Source organism: Colletes latitarsis, chromosome 6, assembly GCF_051014445.1.
Source record: "Colletes latitarsis isolate SP2378_abdomen chromosome 6, iyColLati1, whole genome shotgun sequence".
Classification (NCBI taxonomy): domain Eukaryota; kingdom Metazoa; phylum Arthropoda; class Insecta; order Hymenoptera; family Colletidae; genus Colletes; species Colletes latitarsis.
In genome coordinates, this window is record NC_135139.1 from 11,496,599 (window position 1) to 11,512,552 (window position 15,954).

Consider the following 15,954-nt stretch of genomic DNA (forward strand, 5'->3'; position numbering starts at 1 on the left):
ATTTAGAGTTCCCATTACTCGGCCAAACAGTTTCTCAGTCGAGTACAATCACTGTGTTTCGATTATTTTGATCTTCTACCTGTTCGTATTCATTTTTTAATAAACATAGTATAATTTTGAAACTTGAAAACTTCTTCTATATCTTTATACATGTTTTATCGAATCTACAAAGTATTATTGAAAAGATGGCTAGAAGATGGCATCCCCACAATAGCGACAAACTCTAAACTGAAGTGGGGAACCAATCAGACACGCATTCCTTTCGCCAGCCAACTTTTTTTTTAACGCTTCTGAGAGACGAGAATGAAATTTGCAGAAAGATTATCAAAACAGACCAAAGAATACGCGTTTTAAAGAATACCCCCTTAAGACTTTCAGAGCCCGAGTATCTTCCACGAAGAATTGAAAGGACGTTGAAGGATTCAATCGTCCTTGATGAAGAAAAGAATATTTCGATATCAATTATTGACCAATTATTGACCTGTAAACAGGGCTCATAAGTCGAGCTCCTTCGGCGCGATAAATTCACAGGGGCGCACCTGCTACCATTCGTGGCACCCTTGCACGCATTCATCCCCGGCTGGTGGTCTTCGTAGACTGGGAACGAAAGAACGAGAAAGGAGGGTAAAGCAGAGGCATGTCAATGTAAGGCGGAGATTTTTCAATATCCTATTCTCTGGTCTATCGTAAGTGCAGGAACCACGCTATCGACGCATCGTCGTCCTACCGAATATATTCTCGAATAAACCGACGCCAGGCGGATGGAATCGCAACCGACGCAGACGTCTTTTCGTTTCTGTTACGCCTTCTCTTTTTCGCGAATCAATTTGTCGACGGGATCTATCTAGATCGTAGGACGGAAAGGCTCGATGAAGAACCGAGGCGAAAAGCGTTCGACTGATCGTCGAGAAATTATATGGCCCAACTATTAGAATTCTCGATTTGCGCGAGGTGGATTGCATTCGGAGAGAGCCGCCGTCGAATATCGACAAGAGGCTTCCAACCATGCAGATAAAACGAACGTCAATTTCACGCGATCTATTTCTGGGATCCTCGCGAACGCGGAGGAAAGTAAATGGGGAATCAGAACTTTTTTTTCGATAGTACATTTCAGGCCTGAACGAAAAGCGCAACAAGGAACGACGGACTTGGGCGAAAACTAAGAGAAGAAATAGGAGGGACAGGTTACGAAAACAGAAAGGTCTTGTAATTTCTTCCTGGTAGGCGTCGAATAGAATAGTTAGGAATGTTGCCACCTGTTTCGTGATATCAACGAATCGTAATCTTACTGAAATTAAGACGTAAAATCGAACAACATCGAATCAAAATTCCAAAGGCAACCCGATACTCGATAGGAAGGAAGGAAATGCATTCGCGTTTAGATCAAATCAGTCGAAGTCGGAGTACATCAATCAGTTGTAGTTCTAATCCAGTTCGGTTAATTCAGTTGCAAGTTGTAAATCTAGTTTAATCTAGGACGAGTCCATTCATAGTTTGAGTGGAAACAGCAGATCGTCAATAGTCTAACAACCTACGCACCTCCGGAATTATTCATTTATTTATTTATTAACACCCCACGTAAATAGAAAAACGTACGACAAAAACATACACTTCGCATAATATGCAGCATGTATTCGAGCATTAATGCAGAGATTACACTCGCGAACATCGAATAAGTTGTTTCGTACGTAGTTCCAGCGTTGCTGAACTCAAAAACTGTTATTGTACGAATGAAATATGGCTGGTAACGAAGAGGATTTTCAATGTGATTTGGAGGATCATCCCGTAATATCAAATTCTCTCCATAAATGTTCCAATAATCCCGCGTCGCGATGCTTCCAGCAATACCGCAAGACAGATTATGCAAGACCAACCTCTCGTTATGCTTGTGTTAGGATCCTCGGAACTGCCTCTCCGCTCGCGCCATTTCCCATTAATCTTGTCCATTGTTCCCTTCGTGCGAAACTCCGGATTCTGGAACGCTCGCGTATTATTCCCCCGTGTCGTCCTCTCTTGGCCTCTGCGCTCACAATCGCGCAAACTTCTCCCGGGGAACGTCGCGAAATCCGATGTTGGAGGCGACAACCAGAAAGTGGAAGGACCCAAAGTTCAAACCTTCGACCATGACAACAACAAATAGACGCGATTGAATCGAACGGCGCCGAATCGGCGCGAAACTCCTACTCGAAAACGATTCTACGGAAATTTGAGAAAATCGGCTGTGAAGAAGTTGAAGACAATGATACAGAATTTAGAGGAAATCAACCGTAAAGCAATCGAAGGAAACCAATTCCATGGAACTCTAAGAAAGCGAGCACAGAACTCCAGTGAAATTAATTGCTCAAAATTTCGAGAAAATTAACTCCATAAAATTGTGGGAACTTTGAGAAAGTTAACTTCGCGGATAAGAATTGAAAAACGAGTGAACTTGTTAAAAATGTAATTAACGATAATTAGAACTCTAAGAAGATCAATCGTTCAGGACGTCAAAGAAGTTAATTCTACGTAATTCTAAGGAAATTAACTATGCGAAACTCTGAGAAAGTCAGTTTAGCAGGAAAGAACTGTGAAACGAGAAGAACTTGGAAGAACGTAATTAATGATAGTTAAAACTTTAGGAAAATCGATTATTCAAGATTTCTAGGAAGTCAACATCAAACGTACGGAACTCTATGAAAGCCGATTTATTAGTAACAACCGAAGAACCAGAGTAAAGAAGAAAAATGTAACGAATGATTCGCACTATTAAGTTTAGAGCATAAGTACCTCATACTTTTTTATAGAAATTAAAAAATTACATTGAAATTATAGTTTCATTTTAAAAAAGAATGCAGTATTTTTTAGATTCGCTGAATTTTAAATTCAATTCCACAGAGTTTTAAATTATACTAATCGATCCCAACCGCAGACAAGATTTCTAATTTCATCAATTTCACCGTTGCTACTCGTTCGGTGATGAAACAGCCTCGTGCAAATGGTAAACCGCAGTCTCACGCGAAAGCGATCGCGTACAAGTCAAATCAAAGTTTCTCTCCAGCCCAATCGGGAAATATCCTTTTCCATCTCGGAACTTGGTTTGGGAAGTTCTCCCGACGGTCACGAGCGTCTCGAATTAATTACGTCGTTGGTTTGGATACAAACCAAGGCGATGTTCGAAAGGAAACCAAAGGAAAATTGAATGATCGTCGAGTCTCGAACGGAAACTACCCTTTCCACAATCTTCGCTGAACAAAAAGGCGTTAAAGCATAATTCGTCAATATGATTAATATTAGCATGGTTTACCGTAATATGGAACGACGTGGAACTAACTTCGTCACGTTATATCGACATTACCGTCCGCCATAAGCCATAAATGTTATTATAGACGTTACTATAACCAACATCAAAGAGAAACGATCTGTTCTAAGTCTAAAGTTAACGTCGTAACGTTATTAAATTTCTGCGACGATTTAACAGTCCCTATGATGTCCTCTCGGAGCGTATAAAATACGTCAAAAGAAGTCAAGGAAGCAGATGAGATAACAAGCGACGAGAACCGAAGACAGTGTATCATGTCTAACGTCACTACATTAAGGTCGTCGTCCGCGTAACGACATCAAACGTCGCACGAGTCTCCATTTGTACAAAAATTGGAGAGGGTTATCTAAATTGGATCGCTCGCCACATTCCCTTAAATTTGAATATCTCTAACAAATCAAAAATATTTTCTGGTTATTCTGTATTTAGGCGATACAGTAAAGCAACTTTCTTCTGAACAAACATCAACAGGAATTTGTTTCAAAAAAATAAAAAATCACTCGTCACCATTGTCACCATTGTCACTGAAAGTGTTAGGAAGGGTTGCTAGTTGCTGAATACGTAACGGGAAATTCAAAGTAATTTGGAAGAAAAATTGCGGTTCCGATAGAGTATACAACGCAAGATCAGGTTTATCGATAAATAGAATTTTGTTGGAAACTGTTGCTCCGAATCGAATAGCCAGTTCACGAAGAGCCACGGGAATCCTAAAGTCGGCGAAGTAACGACGCGAGAATGTATCGGGTTTGTTAGTACGGTACGTATTGCACTTCTATCGTGGTACCGCAGTGAAAACAGTAATCAAACTTTGGTTCGTGAAGGCAAAGCCACCCCAACCGGAGGCCAGCGCACGTTTAAGGGGTGTTCTTCCCTTCGCATCAGTAACTTCTGGTTACCCTTCCCACGTACGCGAGCGGCTCGGATATCCGTGCAGCCAGTACGTACGCATACGGTAATTTGTTCAAGCGTACACATACCGATAACATCGTCAACTTGATGTCCGGCGTGCGTTCAAGTTACACCGAAGCTAACTTTTCTGACGTACACGCGTAAGGGTTGCGCATAAAAGCGACCGGCGATAATTCGATGTTAGGGAGTCCGTTTCCGTGACGATATCTAAGCCCCACTGCTTCCTAATACGGGTACCTCCAAATCCCTACACATAACTTACTCTACTTTGAGTCCATTAACACTGAACCTACTGACTATAAGATACCTTTCTCTTTCATGTCGTATAATTTTCATTAAAAATTCATTTTAAAAATCTGTAGAAAAATATTCAATAATTTTACTCTAAATGTGAATACTTAGTACTTTAACTTCATAGAGAAGATTTACAAACTACGTCGAAATTTTTTAGCTTTCATTGGATAGAAGATGATACGCCAGTAAAAACAAATTTTATTTTAAGTCGATACCATAGTTAATTCCGAAGAAAAGAATTATTTACCAAAAAATGCTGGCTAGTAACTACGCAACATTCTGTATACAAATTTAAATTCATTTGCAATTACATAAACAATTTATAATTTAGTTTTAAAGACAGCATTAATAATAATAGGTAATAGAGTGAATAGAGGATGAAATGCCCTTTAAAACGAGTGTTCATTTAAAACGAGAGCATAATTAGTTCCGGAGATATTATGATTTTTGTTTCAAGACGATCGTGTGATTAATTCCGGAGATATAAGGGTTCCAAGGGTTTGTTTACTTTTCATTGTGACGTCGCGCAAGTCAATGACCGCGTGTGTAAATAGTAAACAGTGCGTAGCAAATTCTTGGAAATACTACGACTTCCGCGTCACGCGACTGTCTCGACTCACGTGCGAGAGAGAGGTCCAACGCGACGCGTCAGACGGAAACAGAGATACTCGAATTAAAAAAATTACCCCTTCACGAACAAACTAACCCAATTTGTAACAATAATTACACTACACATATATATTTTATCTACAAATAAAATGTTCTAATATTTTAAAATAATACAAAATATAATTGTTCTAATTTGTTAAATTAAAATTGTTAAAATTAGTGACCCATAGTTTAAGAAACTTTAGTTCAGATATTACTTTACGATTAAAGCGTTGAATGAGTTTTGCTTATAATGCTAAACCAAACTAGGTTAATGCTAGATCTTCACTCGAAAGTTTTACTCTACAGGGACCCTATGGAGAGTAACAACTCTTTCACACAGGGGAGAAAAGAAAAACCTCCATGCCAGCAGTTGTCTCGACACTTATATGTTCGATTTCTGCGTGTCCATGTGAAAGAACCCTTACTCGAAATGCTGTATCCACTAGAGAGTTTACTCGTAACAGCGACTGTCAAGAGTAAAGCTCTCAAATGAAGAACCTAGCGTAAAAATTCAAATATGAAAAAGCTCCTGAGGGCCACACGGCCTCCCTTCTACTGCAGCCCGAGCGCGACTTCTCGAAGAGGGGGTGTGATAAAGAACCCTTTCTGGTTCTTCTTGCACGGTAGACGAAATGTTTGAATAGAGTTTAGCGCGCAGGCTCAAAATCCTAAACAGTATAGTTATGATATATTACTCTTCGAAGCTGAACAAATTAAATGGCCCAATACAGTACTGCTTTGTTTCTTGCATCAATTGGCGTTAGGGATACTTGCAACGAAATCATCCCTACTATTGTTAAATGTCTCTTGAGCTTGCAAGATCTTTTAGTCATTAATTTTGTGATTTTTATATTGTACATTTGCAATTTACAGAAAATTACTTTGAAAAAAATGATGAGTTAATGAAATCCAACTAGAAACTACTCTTAAAATCCAGGTTCGAAAGGGTTAAAACCCCATTTGAACAGATTGAAACACATAATCTGATGATCCCAATTTGATTAGAAGAAGAAGGGCAGTGCCGTAGCATCAATGATAGATACTTAGTATAAATCGTTATGGACTAACTGGATGCAGGCTTTTGGGCCACGTTTGATCGTGATGAGAACTGAACAGAGGAGATAGCTCGATGGCGATGTATCATCGTTTGGACAAACAAAGGAAACTGGACGTGACGTAACAAAATCCAACTTTGGCGTAGGCGAAGACCACCCTTCGGTACTGACCCTGGTAACGGCCCTTACGGGGATTCCACAGGCCTGGCATTAGTAAGCTGGCTGCTTCCTATAGCATGCCCACTAACTGCTACCTGGTCTTAATGGACCGTTTTACCCCGACCAACCGAACGACCCACCGCCGTCAGATTACAAGCCTGACCGCCGTGGCTACACTCGCTTAAACCACCCCTAACTCCCTTCGCTGACCCCGGTCGCCCCCTCGCCACTCCTTTCCCGCCCTCTTGACCATGGAGCAGCTTGATTGTCGGTACAGTAATGAACGCGGCTTAGACACCGTCGACGAAACTGGGAGTCCCCGGCCTCTTCTTCTCCGCGACGCTGGTAATTGTTACGGCTTTCTCACGGATCTGCAGCGATGCAATCGCATCTGCTATCGCGCTGCACCGAACCCGCGCCAAGATATTCGGCTTAACGCGAAACAATCCCGCAGGGGACAGAATTTGCACGTCCTCGAGTTCGACAACGACGGTAACGGGGATGCTTCGAATGTTGCGGCTCCGTGAAATTTACGCGAACGAGAAACAGAAGACGGAGAAACGATGGAAGAGATGATGCACAATAGAATTCATTCGTAGCACGACGAAAATACTTGATTTATAATTTCCGAAGGGCGAGACTGGTCGAACTATGACACGAACATTATTTAATAACTCTTTAATCAACTTTATTATTTTGCAATTTTATTCAGAAAAAAATATATATGTACAGAGTGAAGCACGAATTAATCCCCACGACTTTTCAACCCCTTTCGATAGTCTGACAAAAAAATGTTTTTTATAGAAGTTAATCAGTATTTAACCGACAAGAAATTACAGTTGCTTAAATTTAAAAACAAAATTGTTATATTTTTAAATGAAATTAGATATTTTTAACTTCACTGTATTCTAGGCTACGTCGGATCGAATTCAACACTATGATTTTCGGATGATATTGAAAGAAAAATTGCAATGAATCGATTGCCATAATATTTAAAATTATTAGGTGATACGTAACACCAAGACTTTGCATTTAGACCTAAACAAATGAACGTAAACATTACGAATGCTCATTTATTTAACTTCAGAACTTAAAACACAAAATAAAAAGAAAATTTATCGTGTATTAGGTCATTGAATTCGTCTCAACGTCGTCTGCAATAGTATAAAATTAAAAATACCTAGTTTAGTTTTAAATCATTAAGCAATTGCAATTTCTTATCGGTTAAATTCTGATTAACTTCGATAGGAAACATTTTTTTATCAGACCATCGAAAAAGGCTGAAAAATCGTAGGGATCAAAATTTGGCCAAAACATTGTATATCATTAAATTATTATAATATCGAGGAAAGAAGTTATTTCAAAAATTGAATCTTCTCCTTTCACATTTCTGAATTTTCTTAGGAATTCTTCTACAACAATTTTACTATTGTTAATTTGTCATTCTAATAGATTAAGTGGTAAACAACTGTGTACTATATAAATGTATTAATTATTTATTGAATATTTTCTTACGTGAAATTCTTACTGTAATCAGTCAATGATTGTCGTTCTACGAATGGAATCTAGCGTACTGTGCGGCGATCCCCCTTTCCTTTGAACAAAAGAAAATCACGAACGTGGAAAAGCTCGTGTCAAAATGAATCGACGTAAACGAACCTGTACGAGATGTGCATACAAATAATGCTGAATTGAAGGTAAAATTAGGAGATAATCAATAATTACGAACGATTTGTAATTGAATGAGCAGCGAAACGTGCGGACCATAAATGTTAACATTAGTCAAGCTACCACTGCTGTCGCGGAATAAATAATTTTAGGTTATTCGTATAATCATTATTTTCAGGAATGCTTGTTTCGATGTCTAAAAATCACAGTATACAGAATCGATTGCATTTATGCAGTTTATTACCGAAACTATTACCCAAAAAGTGCATAATACTGTGCACAACAATTTCAACAAAACAAATATAGTTTTGTATGACAAAAGTTCTCAGTTGCATCCGTGTCACTAAATTTGTTTAATTTCTATCCGATAACGCGCAAAACTCAACGCAATTTTAATCTGAAAACAATCATAGTTAAGGGAGGAGGAGGTTAAATCTCTGAAAGAATGGATCCTTACGTTGGAAAGTAAGACACTACCATACACCGAGTAGAAGATTCCACGTACGTGGATAATTCTACGAGGAAAGTCGTGATCATTGTCCGCAGCAAACGGAACGATACGGGTATTTAAAATCATGGAAGCGTTATTATCATTGAAGTTACGTTAATGAGGAGACCCCCATTGTTGATGAAGCACCTAACGATTCACTAATGAATTGCAAGAATAAGGGAGGATGAAAAGAAAGGGGCTGAGCAAGGGGAGTGTAAATGAACGAGTCAGTAACTCAATAGATTCGTATGAATAGCACCGGATTGGAATAAAGCTGCGGAAGGGCGAAGTTTGCGACTTCGCGTCCCGTGACCGTATTTGCGTAGATTTCCCCCAGCCGCGTAAAACTATTTGAGACCCCGGTATCCGAACGGGTAAAAGTGATTCTAACGTCGATGGAAATTTTCCAAGTTTCAGTAAATGAAGGAGAGCGCGGAGATAACGATCCTTCCGTACTGTTGGCTCACCGTGTGCAAAGCGTTCTTCAGACGGTACCCGAATCCGTACGCCTCTCACGTCCTATCGGAAGACACGGTGCAACGAGAAATTAAAGATGGCAAATACTTAAGCAAAAGGATTTTCAGCAAGACCGCGACGATCTCGCTGCCCGATTGGATCCAGAAAATCGTGACAAAACCTCAGGTATTCCGTCCCCCCACGGGAAACGTAATTTTTCATCAGTTGAGTAAAGCCCGTTCCTTTTTCCAGTAGCAAAGAAATTCACAGGTACTGATACTCGAGGAGGCTATCGTTGACCTGTGCGCGAAACGTTTGATCTCGTTAACGAGGAACCTCGATCACAGAAAGCTGGTGATCGCCTCGGAAACGACCGAATACGTACCCAGCTACTTCGATCCGAACAAAACTGTAATGAAACGGTCCACCACCGTTCGATCGCCTTTGAACGGTCTCGCTGGTCGAACGATCGAGAGACTCTGTCACGGTGTTATGATCAAAAACGCCAAGAAAGCAGTACAGGTAACAGACAACGTTGAAACGGTTTATTGTGATTCATAACTGTGCATTTTCTAGGGATTTTTGCACGTTCTCGCGCAAGACGATGGAAGATCTGCACGGGAACAAGACGTTATCTTCGGTTAATTTCATATTACGACTTTACATCATTTACAGCATGTTGCATCTATTTTTATATTTATTTTATTATTTTTTATGGAGAATTAAATTCGTGTCTCGTAGTTTTGAATCTTTACAAGATCTCATGGATCGATGAATTGTATTTTTATATATATGTATCAACATTTGTGAAATACATTAACGCGTGATGTAAATAGTACAGAATCGAAACTGTATTTTGAGAACGCGAAATACCATCACGATGCAGTTGCGTTAAAACACAAGTCCATTAGCATAGGCAAAACAAGGAGTCGAGAGGCTCGTTCCACAAAAACGTTCGTAGAATTTTTACGAAAATGGAGCACGTACAAATGAGCGAATGTTTGAAATTAATATTCACAACGAGCCCTCTAACGAGAATTTAAATGACAATTTCGCATTACCCTTTAATACAAAATCTCATTCTCGGTAATGCGTGGTCGACGCCAAGTTACATATTTCAGCGTCCAACGCAACCCCCCAAAAAACCATTATTTCGCTCATCCGTCCACCCCTCGTCATTCGCTCTCTACGACATGGGTATCCAGTGGTTGTGTAGACCACTGTCCTATATTACGCACCACCCACACGTGCGTTCAACGAGCATTCATGCGTGGCAGTAACGTATGGCACGACGAAACCACCCCATCAGCACTGGAAGCTTTTTCGTAATACAATAAAATTTCACGGCTAAGCTGGCTCTTATTAGATCCCGGAGAAGTGCCTCTTCGTCTTATTTTGGACGGTAAATCCTCGACGCTTGACATTTTTTTTTACTTCCCTCGACGAACATCCACGCGATGTATCTATCGATTCGAGTGAAACATCGCTCCGTGCGTACTGTGCGTTCGCGAGAAGATGGCTAGCGAAAGGAATGCGAGTCTGATTGATCCCCCACTCTAGAGCTTAGCGAGCCCAAGGTCTTATTGGATGAAACAACGAGAGTGGGGATGGTCAACTTCTCGCGGAAACACAGTACAAACCTCAACCACGCGCTTAAAAATAGATCCCACGTTCTTTTCAATAGCAACTTTAATTTAAATCATTTTTCAAGTCGTTCCTTAATTATTTTTAACGACGTATTCAGTCCGTTGGCCCAAATTATCCAGAGACGCAAACGCCACTTCTTTTCCCCCGACACAATAGGGTGTACTCCAACAACGAGTGGTCGAAGTTGTACGAAAACAAATCTCCGTGAATAAATCGCGCGAGACAAACAACACCATAACTCGTTGCGCGGTGTTCTCGTCTCGAGATTCATTATATTCGACCAAGGGTTTGACGGAATTATTGCCGAGCACGGAAAACCGGCATTTATGACGAAACGACGTGAATGGCCGGGAGCTTTGACGCGCGAAACTCGAAATTCGGTAGGCAAGATAAATACGCGGCGGTGCTCTCCGCTCTTGGAAAGGGGGGAGGGGGATTTCGTTCGATAGGAAAGCAGCACCAGCGAGAAATAATGGAGGGTCAGCTGCGCGGGGCGGATGTCATTACCAGTCCCGGCATAAAAAGCTGTCTCTCGTACAACACCCTGGCGCAATTAGCAGAGCGTCATACAGTACAATCCCTATGTCACAACACCCGATATTTCGCGTCGTTCGCGTTCGCGATGTGAGCGCGAAAATTTTATCCCTTTTTTATTGTCGCCATCCGCGAGACACCGACGTATCGCGAACGCGCCCTTGCGGGTAGGCTGATTTCGATCGAGTACCGAATAGGAATGATGTTTGGAATTCCAAACATCGTTTATTATCGGACAGTTTGGGACGCGTCTTTTATTTTTCAAATATTAATAGTACGAGACCCTACAAATAGTTTAACTGCACGTAATGTTGTCATCTGGCGACCACATGCAACTTTACCTCTTAGTACCTACTTCAACAATAGAAATTGACATACAATAAAGCCATTACACGATGCGTATTCTTTAATTAGTTTTTTATTTTTATTCTTAAAGAAGGTACTGTTCAAGAATGAATTACATCTAAAGATGTAGTTAATAATCGAACAGGAACATTAAATGGAATAATTAATCGATTATCTACGATTATCTAGGTGTTGTTATATTGCCCATTTGCTTAATAAATTGTCTCCACGAACTTTGTGGGAGCCAACAAATGAAAACAAATAAAGGAAGAAGGAAACGATGCTGAAAAATGGCCCGACCAAAAAAAAAAGTACACGATGTACCTGCTATTTCCTACGACGCGTTGAATGAAAAGTGGATACAAAAATACCAACCCCCTCCCATCCGCGCGTCGATGACTGGATCTTAACGCGCATTTTGCGCGACGAAAATTTTACGCTTTTCTCCCCTCCTTTGTCCCTTTCTTTCCTTTTTTTCTTTTAAATTCATATTGCTACGCTAGGCATAAACCATGACCGCAGGAACATGAAAGCCTTAATGAGCTCTCTCGCTAACGAGGAACGAGTTTGTTCAGGTGAACATCGTTTCCGTCCTCGACGCGCGCTAGACTCGTTGAAAGCAGCTTTTCTCGGATCGGCGTAATTCAGCGTTAACGTGATCACGGCTCACACAATATATATATATATATATTCCCCTAATCGCGTCAGCTTGAATCAATCTTCAATCCGCTTCTGCCACGGACCAACGAAATATTATGTTGCGCGAGAGTTACGAGTCCGTTGCGATAATCAGCTTTACTTCGTTGTCAGTGTATTACTGTATAGTTAATTATCGGTTAGTAGCCGGGCTAATGAACACTTGAATATTCAATGATTCACGAATTGTCCCCGAATTCCGACAACTCGCAACTGTGGGGACATCAACAACACCCTTGCAAGATACGCCTAAACGCGTTCTTAAACTATAAAAAAATTCTAAAAGATTGATCGAATCAAAATACAGTAATAGTACTTAAATTCGTTCGCCATAATCAACTATCACGTTAACGTTTATCAAAATATCATGTTAAACTTTTAAATCATCCTAAGTAGATTGCGGATATTTATGCATTTATGGGAAATTTTAATGTTCATAAAACTACAGAACACGCTTAATACGTTAAAATATAAGAAACGAATTATTATATCTAGGGGTTGAACGATTGAAATTTAGGGATTGACTTAAAGATACGAGTTACTTAGGGGTTGAGACAACCCTCTACAAAGTATTCCATTATTTCTATTAATAAAAATATAAATCGTATAAAGATCCGCAGTCTGATCATAAAATACACTCCTTCGAAGTGGAACAAAATATTGACCAAAAATTGTGCATCAAATTTGAAGGGATTTTAATTGGTAATTGTTAAGACACAATTGAATATACGAAAAGTCACAATGTTTATTTTGTATTAAATAAACCAATCGAATGAATGCATAGAAGTAATTCAACAGAGTTACTGGAAAATTAGCGTGAACCGACATTCTATCCACCCTACGCGTCCCTTTGGGAGACATAAAAAGCAACCCGCCTAGATTTTTCCCCTGATCGATTATTTGGATGAGAAGAACTCTCTTGCTCCGCCCCACCTATCCAATGAACGTGCAACTTCCTAAAGTTTGCATTTGGAATTCACGTCACGCACGTTCACGATAACGACTGTGGAAGATAAGAACTTAAAACTTTTGTTACGGAGTACATCGTCGATGGCGATAATAATCATCTACTTCAAACTACGTGTACATACCTTATCTTCATGCTATCGTTAAACATCGAGTAAAATTGAGAAAATTGAATTCATCGCGTAAGCAATATTTTCCAGATTAAACGATCTGTACATACGTTCGAACGATATTTTTAAGTAACTCGATTCCCAAAAGATTCTGCTAACTCTTTTAGGGTATTGAAAACACGGATGAAAAAAGAGTGTGAAGACTTTCGCGAGTTCTGTCACGTACACCCTGGATCCTCGAGAAGTCTTTTAGTTTCTTAAATTAATCCCTTCCGAATTAACCCCGACAATTCCGTTCAATCCTGCGATTAAAACCACGTTTAGTTTATCAACTTTGGAAATAAGATTTTGAATAATGTTTCATCCATAATTGCTTGCTGATAATTATGCAAGTTCGTTGCAATCTACTTCTATCAATTCGATAACGAGTTAATTTAGTAGTAACGTAAATACAGTTTCAAATAGTCATTAATAATTCTATAACAATAGAAGATAATTGTATCAAATATAAATGTGAAATTTCAGCAACTTTAGAATTTAATTAAAACGCGTCACGAGTTCCCACTATCCCACCTAGCTATAAAATAAACGTTTCACGCTATCGATTAACGATTAACATACTCGAACTCTTCCCTTTATTGTGATTAATATCAAAACCATTACATTTTCTTGTAAATGTAAAGTGATAGCACTGCGTTAAAACATGCATCAAAGCGCAGTCTTAATCCGTTTTTAGACCTCGAAATTTTATTACGCGAGACTGGTTCCATCTTGATGCACCACCGCTGACAAAGATAGAAAATAATAGAGGAAGAGTCGATAACAAAGATGGAACAGGAACAGAGGACTACGAAGCTTGAGCTATATTCAGTCTGGCGATGTTCTACCACGACTACATCAGAAGGCTTATCCGCTCATTATGCGGCCCGACGATCGCGCTTATACTACAAACCTACGACCTTTCCGTTAAGCTCTCCGTCGCGGGATCAACAAACCCACGGTTCTTCGTTCCTGAACCATCGCGATTAACCCGACACGATCCTGAATTATGCGCCTCGTCGCGAAAATTTAATTCACCGTTCAAATAGTTTTCCATTAACAACTATGTCACACTCGATCGATTACATTGTTACAACCTTTTACCGCATAATCGAACAATTAATAGCAAAAGATACTATTGGGTTGTTCGGAAAGTAATTACGTTTTCTTACCAACAGAAACGTTAATTGTATTTTTAAACAGCCAACTCTTTATTCTAAACCGTATTTTTATTATACAGGCTGTTCGACCACCCCTGAGAAAAATTTTAATGGGAGATTCTAGAGGCCAAAATAAGACGAAAATCAAGAATACTAATTTGTTGATAGAGGCTTCTTTAAAAAGTTATTAAAGTTTAAAATTCCGCCTGTACTGAATTTTTTTCTAGAAAGTGGATAGGATTTTGGGGGTATGTTTATTCACCAAAAATGGTTGTAATTGACCCCTGCAACCAAAAATAATTTTTTTAGAACGATTTGAAATTTTTTAATTTTGTCGAAAAATTTAGGCACCTACCCCCTGTCGATTTTTCTTAAAAATTCCTTTTTCATTTTTAGTAATTTTGTTTGACGCCCTACAGAAAAGTTGTCTAATACTTTTTTGTAGGTACCCATGGGCTCTACTTCAGAAAAAAGTTTCATTGAAATATATTCACAATTGTAGGAGTTATGGTTGTTTGAAAATTGGACCATTTTTATGGGGTTTTTCTCATTTTGCGGGATCAAGGACCAACTTTTCCAATATTTTTGTAATTTGTACATATTCTCCACCAAAATACGCGTAGTTTGCTTTTTTAAACATTAAAATCGTCCAATCCGTTCAGAAGTTATGACATTTTAACGATTTGCATGAAATTTTGGGCAAACATTTCCGGCCAGACATTAGATTTTCGGTAAAGAATTTTTTTCTCGAAAGTGCGTAGGATTTCGAGGGTATCTCTATTCACCAAAAATGATTGTAATCGACCCTCGCACCTAAAAATATTTTTTTCAGAACGATTTGAAATTTTTTTTTTTCGTCGAAAAATTTAGACACCTATCCGAATTTTTTTCTCGAATGTGCGTAGGATTTCTGGGGTATGTCTATTCACCAAAAATGGTTGTAATTGACCCCCGCAAACGAAAATAATTTTTTCGTGAGTGATTTGAAATTTTTTAATTTAATTTTTGAATAACTTTTTAACGATGCCTCAATCAAGAAATTGATATTCTTAATTTTCGTCTTATTTTGGCCTCTCTTAATGAAATGATTGGTGTTCCTTGTGAGTAAAATCCTGTTCATTTGTTACCCAGAGTATTTAGATATTCCTAAAAAAAGTTTTGATTGAAAGTATGGTGACTCGGCGAATTTCATCGACAATTCTTAATGCATAGTTCGATCCCAGGACAAAAGTAGAAGAAAAGACACCGCTATTCGGTGAAAAGACTGCACTTAACGTGGCGGGTATATATCGTTCCGTAGGATGGAGTGGAAGTGATATGTGGCTTCGCTTACCAGGACGACTAAACGCACTATTTCTTGTTCAGTCGCCAGGCTTCCTTCGAAAATCCTACGACGGTTCCGAAGAAGTACATTCAGAGGGAGTAAGAATTGCCTTCGTTTCTAGCGAATTCCTAAGGGTGAATCGATTCTAACCAC

General features: G+C 39.3%; 1 protein-coding gene across 7 annotated transcripts in view; it reads right to left on the reverse strand.

The window, feature by feature from the left end:
• LOC143342394 (dystrophin, isoforms A/C/F/G/H) overlaps positions 1–15,954 on the reverse strand; it is a 655,322-nt gene that overhangs the window by 607,001 nt on the left and 32,367 nt on the right. The window lies entirely within an intron of this gene.